We start from the raw sequence: 11,796 nt of genomic DNA, 5'->3' as shown, positions 1-11,796 counted from the left end.
CGGACAATGCGTGTAGGTCCTATGCAAATACAACATCATTTTATTCAAGAGATTTGAGCACCTGTGGATTCTGGGAGCCATTGCCCTTGGATACTGAGGGACAGCTGTATTGCTTTTAAAAACTGGAGCCAATCAGCCGGCGTCGCGGCTCACTAGGCTAATCCTCCGCCTAGCAGTGCCGGCACACCGGGTTCTAGTCCCGGTCGGGGCACTGATCCTGTCCCGGTTGCCCCTCTTCCAGTCCAGCTCTCTGCTATGGCCCATGGGAGACCAGGATAAGCACCTGGCTCCTGCCATCGGATCGGCCTGGTGCGTCGGCCGCAGCGCGCCTACCGCAGCGCACCTACCGCAGCGGCCATTGGAGGGTGAACCAACGGCAAAAGGAAGACCTTTCTCTCTGTCTCTCTCTCACTGTCCACTCTGCCTGTCAAAAAAAAAAATTTAAAAAAAAAAAAAACTGGAGCCAATCGCACCATTTACCCAGTTCTGTGACACTAGAATGACTCAAAGTATGGTCATGTGCTTATTAGGTTGTCTGCCTCTCCCAGTGAGAAGTGACCTCAATGTGGGACATCCAACCAGGCTCACCATTGCTTCTGGGGCAGTATGCCTAGCCCATGGCAGCCACCCCAGAAATGTTAACCAGCCAGATGGTATGTCAGTTGGGGTTCTTTGGGTTGCAAGTGACTCAGTGAAAGTCCCCCAATTAAGTACCCAGCTAAAAGAACATAACAGTTTTTTCAATATCTTAGCTGCTCAGAAATGCAGTTGTCCCTCAGTATCCATGGGGAATTGGCCCCAGGAACATTCACTCCTGCCCACCAAGGAGAACAAAATGCCCAGATACTCAAGGCCTTTCAATAAAATAGCCTAGCACTTGCATGTAAATTCCACCTAGCCTCCCATCCTCCCAATCTCCTCTAGGTCCTTTATAATACCTAATAGAATGTGAATGCCATGTAGGTAACTGTCATAGGCATTGCTGGGTGAATGATGACAAGAAAGTAGTTTGTATGTGTCGGGTACAGGCATAACCATCGTAGGTCTAAGTAGTACTCATAAACAAACAAAACTGGAGAATGACAATGCTCTAACAACAGGTGCCAGCCACAGACTGAGGACCTGAGAGATGGAGGGGGCTCCAGTACAGTGCACCCAACACTATAGGAGTCAGTGCTGTGCCCAGCATGGGGCAAATTCACGTTTTGCTTGCTTCTAGAGCTTCCTCCATGTTTTTCCTTCCTTTCCACGCAAGCAAGGGCTCCCTGAATGGATCATCTTAATTCATTTGAATCAGGGTCAGTATTAGTGAATGAAGTTGCTGGACCACTAGAACTAGTTACCAAGGAGAAAATCTGCTTTCTCACTCCATTGGCAACCAGTAACAGCTGCTTATCCTAACCAGTGTTCTCCACCTGGGGGTTAAGTCGACAGTTAGTTGAGTGCGGGCCTGAGAACGTGCATTTTCTAAATGCTTTCCACATAACCGCTCCCGAGTACCACCGCATTCACGTCTCTATTTTATGAATAAAGAAATAAACACAGGGGCGGTCACTTAGCCTAGTTGAGATGCCCACATCCCATATCAGAGTGCCTGGGTTCCCTCTCCTCCACACCCATGTGCGTGCATTCGCAATCCCTCCCTCTCTCTGCCATGCCCCTTTCTATCAGGTTATTTGAACTTCATCAAACACAGCCGCTGCACTATCAGCCGAGTAGGCACTCAATATTTGCTGTAAGATCGTGGCACTTACAATCTCCTTTCTGATAAGGCAATCCTGCTTCGTTCCATCGACTACGACTCTCACAAACACACAAAGAACATAATTTGATTTTTTTAAAGAGCTACAGAGCACTTTTTCCCACGGAGATCAAAGGCGCCCGCATTCTGTCGGTGGCACATGGGCCACATCTATTTGTCTGCAGAGACAAGAAGAGCCAGTATCTGAGCAGAACTAATTTCTCAGCGTGTCCGGCAGACTTCCAATAAATGTGTCTTAAACACCTCCGCCGAAATGTGCAATTGCATTGTCTTGCTTCCCCAAAAGCTGCCGTGTGCTCTGGGCCTGCCCTGGTTGGGTGGGGGGGATGCTTAGGGTCACTTCAAAGAGATGAACCCCAAGCAAAAACAGGTACTCAGGAGCCAGATGAAGAAGGGGCTTTGGCAGGAGAATGGGATACTGACCAGGAAGTAGAGGAGCAACACCTGGCTCCCAGGGCCGAAAGGTAGCCTCCCACTCACACCAGCGGTGCACCTGCCCCACGGAGGATCCGGCCTGAAGGCCTGGCTCAGAGCCTCCTCCTCTGCTTCTGTCCTTTTTCTCCATAAAGAGCTGTTATTGTGCCTGTGATCATCATTCTGGGGCGTGCATTTTTCTAGGGCAGGCACAGAGTGGGGAGTGTTCTCACTCATTCATCCATCTTGTCAATCTTTTATTTCTTTTCTAATTTGAGAGGAAGAAAGGAAGGAAGGGAGGGAGGGAGGAAGGAAAGGAAGGAGGGAGGAAGAGAGGGAGGAGGGAGGATGGATTTGGCTTTGGACCCATAGAGACATGGTAGAAGGAGAGCCACGAAGACTGGGTCTTCGTGTGCTGGGAATATGGGGGGATTCAGTGAAGGAGGCTGAGAAGGGGCCAGCTGTGGTATAGCGGGTAAAGCAGCCGCCTGCAGTGTTGGCATCCCATACGGACGCCGGTTCAAGTCCCAGCTGCTCCACTTCTGATCCAGCTCCCTTCTATGGCCTGGGAAAGCAGTGGAGGATGGCCCAAGTCCTTGGGCCCCTGCACCTGTTACCAGAGAATGGCAGGGTTCTTGTCTTCGCACAAGAAAGAATTCAGGCGTAAGACAGAGAGTAGTGGGAGGTAAAATAGCAAGGTTTATTAGGGAAGGGACATCCATAAGGACAGATGGGCACCTCTCCAGACCCAGAGGAGGCTCCTGGCTCCTGGCTTCAGATCGGTGCAGCTCCGGCCATCTGGGGAGTGAACTAGAGGATGGAAGATCTCTCTATCTGCTTCTCCTTCTCTCTCTATGTAACTCTGACTTTCAAAAAAAAAAAAAAAAAAAAAAAGGGAAACAGCAGCTCGTGATGGTCTCCTGGGTGGGAGAAGCAAGTTTCCCCAGGGAAGGGCCTGGTCACGAGTACTCAAAGTCACTGGTCACCAACAGGAGCCCAAGGCACAACCTAGGATATGATAAGACAGGATCTGTGACCCTGCTGCCAGCTCCACCCGCTAAACATGACTGTGTCCATTTGATAGGTAAGGCAAGTGAGGCGAGGAGACGGCTAGGGACACGCCCCTAATCTGGGCGCCTTAACCAGTCAGGGGCCCAAATTAGGTGGCAGATGTCTCCAGCATCACCCACCCCAAGCCCCGCCCCAGCAGCACGCAGGAGGCCCCACCTCTCTGCTGTCTGCGGGCACTCCCTCTGGAATGTGGCTTCAGGCTCAGAACACACGCCTGGTAGTTCACGGCCACAGGCTTTACTCCTGAAACTTGCTAGGATTAGTTCTCAAGAAAAAAAAAAAAATCCCCCACTTTTTTTTTTTTACTAATTGGAAACGATTTTAAGGGCTAACTACTCCCTATGAAGCCAAAGGGAGGGGCTATCTGCCCTCGACCCCTCCCTCCTGTGGTCCGGACCATGTCTGCCCTCAGTCCCCCAGGTCCTGGCTTGCTGGCCCCTCGCCTGCACCCTCCCTGCCTTCCACCCTTTGTGGACTCCAGCAGTGCCTCCTCATCTGGGCTCTGCTTTGTAATATTTCAGCTACCTGCAGCCCGCTGTGGTCTGATCTGAGAGAGGAAACCACCTCCACACTGCTTCTGCCACCGTGCGAGGCTCATGATGGTTCTACGTGATTGCTGGTTGTTAGTGCTGTTCACTTCTTCCTGCGCCTGATTTAGGCCCTAGTACGTCACCACGGTTGTGTTGTGGAGGAGAAAGCAGAGAGTACACACACAGTCTGGCATTGTCTGACGGTTCAGCCGGCCACCAGGGAGCTTGGGACACAGCGTGTAAAACAGCAGGAGTCATTTTCTAGCGATGCCTGTTTGGATTGTTCTGTTGATTACAACAAACATTAGCTACTTCTGGAACACATTGCTTTCAATATTTTGTTATGGAAACTTTCAGTAAGAGAGCAGCACCTTCCTGCAACCTGGAGTCCATGCGGTGCGTGTTGTCCCACGTCTGTCCATTCACTTCTGTCCATCCATCCCTCCCCCCGGTCACCATCAGTCCATTGGATTTTGCAGCTGTGGACACCAGTACCTTTCACCCCTAAACACTTCAGCATGTGTATCACTAACTGGAGTTCAATATTTGCTCAAGGTTTTTTGTTTTTTTTTTTTTTTTTAGATAAACTTTGCAAACAGAGAAATTTGCAAATCTCACTTGTGTGGATGATGCATTTGGACAAACACACACACACACACACACACACAAAACACAGAACATGATCACCAACCCCCAGAAAGTCCCCAGTAGGTCCTCACCCCCACCCCTAGAGACAGCTACAGATCTGACTTTTTTCAACTTCATATTTTGCTTTTTTTTTAGACAACTTATTTTTCATTTACATTCTAGTCGAAGGTTTAATGTTTCAACAAAGAGTTCAACCAATAAAAAGTATGAAAGACCATAGTTCAGCAGGAAAACAGGCAAGACTTTTAAACAATAATCAAATGAAAAGATACACATGTTCAAAGTCACAAAATCATTAGAAGTATAGTCTATGGAATTCCCATGAGTTCGTTTGACCAAGGTTAACAACAGATGATCTGAGTGCTGTGGCTGCAGAGATGTGGCCTGTTCTAGAACTGCACAGGTCTCTAACCACACAGCAGGGACACCCCTGTGTCCAAATTCTGACTCAGCATGTTCATACCACTCATGCCTGCAGCTGCTTGAGGTTTGTGGTTCCTCCCCTTTCCTGGCTAGTAGTATTTTACTATACAAACAGCCCATCACTTTTTTTTAATAGAAAGCTTTTATTTAATAAAAATAAATTTCATAAGTACAACTTTTGGAATATATCAGTTCTTCACCCCATGCCCACCCTCTCATCCCCACTCCTGTCCCACTTCCTACTCCCTCTCCCATCCCATTCTTCATTAAGATTCATTTTTAATTATCTTTGTATACAGAAGATCAACTCTATCCTAAGATTTCAACAGTTTGTACCCACACAGACACATGAAGCATAAAGTACTGTTTGAAGACTAGTTTTACCATTAATTCGCATAGTAGAACACATTAAGGACAGAGGTCCTACGTGGGGAGCAAGTGCACAGTGACTCCCGTTGTTGATTTAACAATTGACACTCTTATTTATGATGTCAGTGATCACCCAAAGCTCTTGTCATGAGCTGCCAAGGCTATGGAAACCTCTTGAGTCCACAAACTCCAACAGTATTTAGACAAGGCCATAATCAAAGTGGAAGTTCTCTCCTCCCTTCAGAGAAAGGTACCTCCTTCTTTAATGGTCCCTTCTTTCCACTGGGATCTCACTCACAGAGATTTTTTATGTAGGTCATTTTTTGCCACAGTATCTTGGCTTTCCATGCCTGAAATACTCTCATGGGCTTTTCATCCAGATCAGAGTGCCTTAAGGGCTGATTCTGAGACCAGAGTGCTGTTTAGAGCATTTGTCACTCTGTGGAGTCTGCTGTGTGTCATGCTTCCCATGTTAGCCCATGGCTTTTTAATTAATTCTCTTATTGATGGCAATAATTATTTTAAGAAATACTGGCATAGTTTCAAGCAATGGTGATTATTTTAAAATTTGCTGTATAGGAGAGACATTGGCATCTCTCCATTTGATTACAGTGCACAGCCCTTGCCTATATTCCTGCTGAATTATGGGCTTTTTACTTCTTTACTTGTGGGACTCTTTATTTAGTGGTACTTTGAGCCTTCGGCTACAATGTAAATTTAAAATAAGTTATCTCAAAAATTAAAAAAGAAATAAAAGTCCTATTCTTTAAGGAGTCTCTAGTTAGGGTGCTTCTTGTGCTTCCCTGCTGAGAATTCTCTCATCAGCTAAAACAAACTGGGTCTGCACCCTGGATGTTAGAAGCCTACTTTTTGAAATCAGAAAGTTCTGGATTCTTCTTTCAATTCCAACTGTTACTGACTGGGTGCCCTTAGGCCCATTCTCTAACCAACATTCATCTTTCACATCTATAAACTGGGAATAAAAATATCTGAAGGACTGAGGTGCTTCTTTGGATCAGAGTGGTTCATTTATTCCTTTGTGAGCATCTCTGGTGTTGTAGCCAAACCGGCGGAGCCTGGGAAAGCAGCAGGAAGCAAACCCACACCCAGACATTGCCCTGAGGGGACTTTCCGCTGGCACTAAACAACTAATCACTCAGTGAATCATTTAGTCCCCATTGTGGTCGGTGCCGCAGGGGTGATGCCCCAGCCTCTAAGGGCGTGTGTCAGGGTGGTGTGGGGAGGGGCAAGATGAGTGACAGGTAAGAAAGCAAAAGAGGAGCCTTCCATGGGACCAGGGACCCGCGCTGATGGCTCACGGAACCTGATGATCTCCCTAAAGTCTTCATTTCCAAACGTATGGATTTTGAGGGAGCATGATTCAGTCCCTAACAGGGTAGACAGGGGGAAACCAGCCAATGGCGAAAGGCTGATGTGCTTGGCCTGGGGGTTGAAAAGAAAGATGGGAGGATACTGGGGCAGAAAATTCCACTGGTGGGCTGCGTGGGGAGGACCATGACTGCAGTGGGCTGCAAAGTGGCACCCACATCCTATCCCCTACAGCCTGTATGCACGCAGCGTGATTCGCAGAAGGGATCATTGCAAATGTAGTTAAAGCCAGGCTCTAGGGTTGAGATCAGACTGGCTTCTGTGAGTGGGAGAGGAGGAGACAGGCACACAGAAGGCAGTGAAGCGAGAGCAGGAGAGTGGAGCGATGCAGCCACAGGGAGCGGGGGATGCTGGAAAAGACAAGAGACAAGAAAGGATTGTGGCCTCAGGCTCTGGGGGCAAGCGCCACCTTGGTGACACCTCAGCTCACACTTCCGCCCTCTGAACATGAGAAAATATAAGTTTCTGCTTTCCAGTGGGTGACCGTTTGCTAAGGCAGCACTAGGTGACCAATAAAAACAATAAAAAGATAGGAGATGATGCCAGTCATGGAAAGAGGGAAAGCGGAGAGGTAGCAGGAGTTGTGCGAGTTTAGGTTTAAAAATCTAGAAGCTGTGAGGGCCAGTGCTGTGACACAGCGGGTAAAGCCACCACCTCCAGCGCCGGCATCCCATAAGGGCACCAGTTCAAGTCCTGGTTGCTCCACTTCCAATCCAGCTCTCTGCTATGGCCTGGGGAAAGCAGTAGAAGATGGCCAAGTCCTTGGGCCCCTGCACCCACGTGGGAAACCTGGAAGAAGCTCCTGGCTCCTGGCTTCGGATCGGTGCAGCTCTGGCTGTTGCGGCCATGTGGGGAGTGAACCAGCAGATGGAATACCTCTCTTTCTCTGCCTCTCCTTCTCTCTCTGTAACTCTGACTTTCAAATAAATAAGTAAATCTTTAAAAAAAAAATCTAGAAGCTGTGGAGGCTTCAAGATGTCAAGGAGCGGGCAGGCGTTGCAGTACAGCGGGCCAAGCCACCTCTTGGGATGCCAGCACTGCATTTCCAAGTGCCGGTTCAGGTCCCAGCTACTCTGCTTCTGATCCACCTGCCGGCAGAGGAGCGCTCAAGTGCTTGGGCCCCTACCACCCATGTGGGAGACCCAGATGGAGTTCCTGGATCCCTGCTTCAGCCTGGTCCAGCCCTGGCTGTTACAAGCATTTGGGGAATGAACCAGCAGATCAAAGATTCTCATTCTCTCTCTCTCTCTCTCTCTCTCTCTCTCTCTCTCTGTGTGTGTGTGTGTGTCTTTCGAGTAGAAAATAAACTTTAAAAAATATCTTAAGATGTCCAGGAGACGAAAGGTAGCAATGGGGTTTACAGTAAATACTCAAGAGTAGATAGCTACTATCATTATTATTTACCATTGTAATAATCCTATATTAGAACTGACTGTCTCTCGCAAGTCTATCTTTGTTTTCTGGTACCTCAGGACAGCAAACAGCTTGTCAGCACTACAGCAAAGCACAGCTCAATCTCTCCAACACCTCTGTTTGAAGATAAAAGTTTCCTGGTACAAAGTTCTGTTTGTATTTCTTCTCCCCTGGCGGGTACCAACCTCACACCCACCCAGAGTCTACCCCAGCCTGCCTGGGCCAAGCCACGCGGTGAAACTGCCCTCACTCCCTCCTCCCCTCCTGCCTTCCACCCCTGCAGGGTTCTATTCTCAGCAGCTGTCTGCCACCTTGTGGACACACAGGATCCCCGCCCAGCCCTACAGCAAACAGCCAGCATTGGAGAGAAGATGGCTTCAAAGGGACTTAAGGCTCAGCCCAGGGTGGCATCACGTCTGTCTTTGTCTCCTGCTTCCTCTCTGGGCCTCATCCACACTTCCCCACCCTGAGCTCCCTGCACACTTCACATAAAAACCAAACTCCTGCCCTGCAGCTTTCCAGCCCCGTCTTTCCCCGCTTACACCCCTTGTTCACTCACTGCCCTGCCCTGCCCTGCCCTGGAGAACTTCAGCATCCGGGACCTTCTCACCCATGCTTCTCTCTCTGCCTTAAGCACTGGTCCATGAGGGCTTCCGCCACCTCCATCCATTCATCTCCCGGGGCATACCTGATAGTTACCTGCTCAGAAAGTTTCTGGGGCTCCCAGGGACGAGGCTGGTCCCCCTGGCTGCACACAGCCCTCACTGTTCCTTCCTTCCTTCCTTCAGCACAGAGCCTCTGCAAATCGCCTGCCTCTTTGTGTGATTGTCATCTGCACACGCCACAAGGGTGAGGACGGCGCCCGCTTGTTCATGGCCGTATCCTCAGTGCCTGTCTGGAGCAAACCGTGCAAGGATGAAAGAAATGGCTCAGTGAGTGTTTCACGCTGATGAAGAGGGTAAAGGGTGCACGAAACTACATTCTCTTTCCAGTGGGAGGCGCCAGAGGACATCTGAGCCAGGTGTCTTGCAACATTCACTGTCCTATTCCAAATCCTTTCCCCGGCCAATGCTTCACTACTTGGCATCAGCAGAGACTGCAGAGAGCGTGGTCTGGCCTTTGCTGACCCCGTGTGCTGGGCAGAGGACAGTGGAATGGCTCAGTACTGAGCAGAGGCAGGGATTCCTGAGCCCTGTCATCCCCAGTCCTCAAACATGTCACGTTGTGTGCATCACCAGGACCCACGCTCTGGACGCCCTGCAGGAGGAGGGGCTGCTCCCAAGGATGACGCTGCTTCAGGCTTTTGTCCACCCTGCCTGTGCGTTCCAGAGCAGCTGAGCTGACCACATGTGGTGGCACAGGTCATGGAGACAAGTACAAGGCGAACGAGTCTACAGAAGAGAACAGCATTCTACCAAAATGCTTAGACGGATAACCGGCTCGTGGGTCGGTGCTTGCTCCCCTCTGCAGGAGAGCTCGATGGGAAGCCAAGCTTTCTGAGGCCAGCACCCAGAATCCCAGCAGAAGGAGGGTTTGGGCTGGTGAACTGGCTGACCAAAAAATCTGAGTGTCTGTGTCTGATCAGGAAGGCGCCCCCTCCAGCCTGGGCAGGGATGGGCTTGACTTGCTGTTGCCTCTCAGATGGACATGACTTTGTAGGGACTTCCAACCCTCCTCTGCTGACATTCTTCCTTAACATACATTCCTGTGTTCACTCACTCTCCCACCCCCTCTCCCTCCATCTCCATCTCTGTCTCCAGTCTCCATCTCCATCATCTCCATCATCTCCGTCTCCATCTCCATCTCCATCTCCACCTCCGTCTCTCTCTCTCTCTCTCTCGATCCCATGGTCCCAGAAGGGCACCTGTGCCTTTGTGTGCACTTGACTCTCTCTACTGCATCTCTGGGTACCGTGGTTATGATGCCACTCGCAGGCAAACGTCCACTGGCTGCCCAGCCACTGTTAGGTTGAAGTGCCCGATGATCGACTACCCCCAAGAATCAGAGACCACCAGAGTCCAAAGCCGAAGCAAATTGCAGGGATTGTTTATTGCGAGTTCGAACTCGGACCCTCCCCGCCTTCCCAGTAACAGTGGTATGGCAAAGGAGAGCCCCCAGCCCAGTTTACACCAAGCTTATATAATCCAACACAAACAGGTGTATACGTGAGCGCTTTTTTATGTTCTCTTTGGCTGTCTTTATGAACCTATGCATTTCATTGGTGCTTTTAAAAGTGAAAGCTACTGTCTAAAAAGGAGGAAGTGAAGAAATAATCTTAAACAATAAAAAAAAAAACTGTGATATGCACTTGTGGTCCCTGATCTTACATCTCCGGGAATTGTTGGCCGTTCCTCGGTTCTGAGAACTCGGCCTGCTCTGTCTAACCGTGGTGAAACAAGGAGGATGTAAAACGGGGGCAAGCAAGCAAGCAAGCAGAGTACAGAAGCCGATACCGCAATGAGCAAAGGTGCAGGCTGTGAGGCCCCCTCTCCAGGTGCGTCTAGCTCTCCTGGCACCGGTGGCGCTGGCAGCTGTCACTGGCCCGGCAGCCAGGGAGAGCTCAGCAGGACCGGGTTCCTTAGTGTCGCTCTTTCTGCAGAGGGCAGCCGGCTGTGCCAGGCCCTCACTGCCCCCTCAGAACATTATCATCTCCGCAGCAGTGCAACATTATCTTTCCTCAAAGAGGGAAGCGAGAGAGCTCCTCCAGCAGAGCTGTCTGACACACTGGATTCAGTTCAACTCATTCCTCTTTACCTTCCCAGGCCAAACCTTCTCTTTTCTCTGCCTGATCCGTGGAAGTCTGGGCAAGCCTTCAGCAGGGGGTGCTTGGATGTCAAGCGTTGGGTTGACTCTTGACTCCTGACTGGACAAGTCATCATTCTTCCTTGTGAGTGACAAATTCCTAATTCAAACGGGATTCTGTAAAGAGGATACTCTGCTGATCCAAAGCCAGGAGCCAGGAGCTTCTTCCAGGTCTCCCATGCAGGTGCAGGGGCCCAAGGACTTGGACCAACTTCCACTGCTTTCCCAGGCCACAGCAGAGAGCTGGATGGGAACTCGAGCAGCTGGGACTCGAACTGGCACCCACATGGGATGCCAGCACTGCATGTGGCGGCTTTACCTGCGCTGGCCCCAAGGGGTTTATTTAGCTCCCAGCTTTGGAAGGCTGAAAGCCCAAGACTGGGCAGCCCCAGCTCTCTGGTGGTGAGGGCCGTATGGTGGATGGCAGCACCACACAGGGGCTCACATGGAGGAGGTCACAAGGCGAGACCGAAGTGAGAGAGATTCGTGGAGCAGGTGCTGTGGTGCACCCAACAGGTTAAGCTGCCACTTGCCACACCAGCATCCCATATCAGAGCACCAGTTTGAGTCCTGGCTGCTCCACTTCTGATCCAGCTTTCAGCTAATGCACCTGGGAAGGTAGATGATGGTCCCATCACCCCGCCACCCATGTGGGACAGCCCTGTCTGTTACAGGTATTTGGGGAGTGAACGAACGGATGGAAAGTCTCTCTCTTCCTCCCTCTGTGTCTCTTTGCTTTTCAAATAAATCTTTAAAAGATTTGAGGGTCAGGTTCACTCTTTTGACAACATCCCCCTCTCCCAGGATACTAACTGGGTCCCACGAGAACTCTGCAATTCAGTTCCAAGGATAGCACCCCGTGACCTCATCACCTCCCGCTACGCCCCGCCTCTTAAAGTTCCATCACCTCCCAGCATCACCACATTGGGGGACGGGGCTCGCAGCACAGACACCTCTGGGAGATACCCCCCACCC

This window comes from Lepus europaeus, chromosome 18 (genome assembly GCF_033115175.1).
Source record: "Lepus europaeus isolate LE1 chromosome 18, mLepTim1.pri, whole genome shotgun sequence".
NCBI classification, from domain to species: domain Eukaryota; kingdom Metazoa; phylum Chordata; class Mammalia; order Lagomorpha; family Leporidae; genus Lepus; species Lepus europaeus.
The sequence above is the reverse complement of the archived record's forward strand: the minus strand, read 5'-3'. Positions refer to the sequence as shown.